The sequence below is a fragment of the Rhododendron vialii genome, chromosome 2a (genome assembly GCF_030253575.1).
Source record: "Rhododendron vialii isolate Sample 1 chromosome 2a, ASM3025357v1".
Classification (NCBI taxonomy): domain Eukaryota; kingdom Viridiplantae; phylum Streptophyta; class Magnoliopsida; order Ericales; family Ericaceae; genus Rhododendron; species Rhododendron vialii.
Genome location: NC_080558.1, coordinates 29,078,090 through 29,081,175, shown reverse-complemented (window position 1 = coordinate 29,081,175; position 3,086 = coordinate 29,078,090). Strand labels below are relative to the sequence as shown.

Below are 3,086 nucleotides of genomic sequence, written 5' to 3'. Positions count from 1 at the left end.
ACGGGTCTTTCACAAACGGGTCCCTTCCCTTTCATTTCCATTTCACGCTGAAACGAGAGAGAGAGAGAGAGAGAGAGAGAGAGAGAGAGAGAGAGAGAGAGAACCAAAGACGACGAAGACGAAGAACACAGATGAAGAACAAGAAGATCTAGAGCTATGGAACAAGGTATCTGTCTCTTTCTAATCTCTCGATCTCAAATCTCTATCTCTCTATTTTGAATCTCTACATTTTTTGCGATTTAGGGATTCAAACCAAATTTAGGGCTTTATTTGGCTCGAACTAAAAAGCCTCGTTCTCTCTCTCTCTCTCTCTCTCTCTCTCTCTCTCTCTCTCTGTTTTGAATTCGATTAGGGTTAGGGCTTGAATGAACTAATTTTAGTTTTCCCCTTCCATTCATGCGTAACACAGAGAGGGTTAGGGTTTGAATAAACTAATTTTAGTTTTCCCCTTTCATTCATGCATAACACACACACACACAGAAGAACGAACGACGAAGAAGAAATGGAAGAACAATATCGAAGCGTGAATCCAACCCCCCCTTGTTCAACCCCCACCACCAAGGTCTCTCTCTCTCTCTCTGTTATCAAATATCATTTGCAAATTGGTTGACCCCTCTAAACTTCTATTTTTCACATGCCGTCAAAACTCCTTTTTCCCCCTTTTCTCACAGCACATTCGAAGGAGGGTTTCTATTTTGTTGTGGCTGTTGATTGAGAATAAGGGCTCATGATGACCGTGGTCCACAACCAATGCTTACAAATAATATTCTACAGCCCTTGATCCCGCTTTTCCTAGATATGCAGAAGCTAGAGATCAAATAGCTAACTGGACTTTGGATGATGCAGTCAAAGAATTGGCTCTAGTTATGAAAGCAATTGTTAAAAGACTTTGCTTGAGTGAACCCGGTAAAACCTTATTATATGAACTTTAAGTTGTATTTTTATTTCAACAATGTAAGGAGAAAAACCAGATAGGGGTTTTAGTGTAGCTCCAAAAATGTGGAGTTTTGAGATGGATGTTATCTTTGATTTGACCTCAGGTCATTTTGTGATACAATCTATAACTACTAAACAAGCATTTGGTCTTAAGAGTTTGGAGCCAAACCCCCTCACCCTCTTCTGTGGTCATGTTTCATGAGATGTAGCAGCTTCTAAATGCATATTGGTCTTTAATTACAGATGGAAATGGCTCTTTCTCAGTTGTGATGGTTGGTGGTGTGCTTGAAGCTAATAAGAAGTGGGATATAAGTAAAGAAGTTATTGCTTGTATCCAGAAGACCTATCCCAAGGCTAGTCCAATTAGACCAAAGGTTGGCATTCTTTCCCAATTTCCCCTTTTCAATGACTAGTTTTTTTTTTTCTCTCGTCATGTCATGTTAAGTTTTTGCCATGGATTAACCAATCAAGAATTCCCTTTGATTCTTCAGGTGGAGTCTGCTTTGGGGCTGCATTGCTTGCTTGGAACTCTTTGATGACCCTGGATTAGTTAGCAGTGTACAATTGTAAAGTTCGACATACAACACCTTGTACACAATATCTAGTTACTCAACAACGCCAACAAAAGAAAACAAGGCTGGTGCTAAGCCATGTGAGGCGATTCTAGGTTTACAGTCGTTCACCATGGGAGATGGTTCAATTTCCATGTGTGAAGGTCTAGGGATCAAGGCTGTTGACTCAAATGAGGTTCGTAGGAAGCAAAGAGGTTTCAATCCTCAAAATTTCTCCCCTAATCCGTTCTTCCCAGACTCATCTACCCCATCTATATCTATCCCCATTCAGTCTTCTCCTTCCAACCCCATCCACAAACCTTTCGATCTTTGCCCTGGGGCTCCACCACAACTGGTTCCTTCTTCTAATCCAACTCCATCTCTGATCTCGCCTGATGACTCTAGCCATCTCCCCAACTCATCATCTACATTCGGTGCTCATAGCCCCAAAAAACCTAGTCCAGCTAGGAAATTACAGGAGGTTTTTCAGGTAGCAAGCAATCGGCTGGATTCAGAGGAACGCCTATCCAGCCTGGTTAGGTCGTTGGAGGCCGAAATGAAGAGTTCAAGGGTGCTTGTCGACTGCTCAGAGTTGAAATCTCAATTGAATCGACTCAAGGAACATCACAATATATCCGGGTACCAATCTTCATTTTCAGATGCATGTGGTAACCTTCAAACCCTAAATGTCAATTTCAAAATTCCTTCTGGGTCAAACATAGGTCAGGAGGAATTCGTCAATCTAGATTCTGATTTGAAAGATGGGATTCTCCCAAACCCCATCAAACCCCATACCAATCGACATCATAACCCTACTCGTCCCTTAGGTAATTCAAAGAACTGCGCCTCCCTCTTCGCAGCCCAATGTCCTTCTAAAATGATGAAGTTGGAATACTATCCTCAACTTCAACAAGGTAAGCGTGCTGTGGTGGAGTTAGATGAAACGGACATAGATGAAGGTAGTTGGAATCACTACCTTATAGGGCATTTTCTTGATGGCAAGATGGAATTACCTTTACTTAAGGCTACAGCCCGGACTGTGTGGAAGGGTGATCTCTTATCAGTTAAGGAAATTGGCTCGAGATTCTTATTTGAGTTCAAAGATGAGGCCGCTAAGTTGAAAGCATTAGAGGATGGCCCCCATTTCTTTTCTTGGAGATTTCTTGTGCTGCAGAATTGGAAACGTATGCTGCTCCCAACCAAGGACCAACCTTCTAAAATCCCAGCTTGGATCAAGATCTTGAAACTTCCATTAGAGTTTTGGATGGCAGAGTGCTTTAGCAAGATTGCTAGTACAATTGGCAAACCTCTTCACGTGGATCAAGCAACAGCAAAAAAAACTTTGGCTAGATTATGCTCGTATATGTGTGGAAATTGATGCTGGATCTGATTTGCCAGATGACGTTCAAATTACCATCAATGGGGAGGCAGTTATAGTAGCTCTACAATATCAATGGCTCCCTCCAATATGTACAGATTGTAAGGTATTTGGGCATCCTACAGGTACGTGTACTAAGCAATTGGGTACTAAAGTCTCAAGCCAAAAGGATATATGGCAAGTGGTTAATAAAGGTAAGGGTCAAAGGGATGCCAACTCTG

General features: G+C 41.8%; 1 long non-coding RNA gene across 1 annotated transcript; it reads left to right on the top strand.

Annotated features, from left to right (window-relative positions):
* The first annotated feature begins 478 nt into the window (after window positions 1–478).
* Window positions 479–1,530, top strand: LOC131316660 (uncharacterized). The gene is made up of 4 exons (XR_009197218.1): window positions 479–562; window positions 672–906; window positions 1,180–1,310; window positions 1,428–1,530. It is a non-coding gene; the product is annotated as an uncharacterized LOC131316660 (long non-coding RNA).
* The last annotated feature ends 1,556 nt before the right edge of the window (window positions 1,531–3,086 follow it).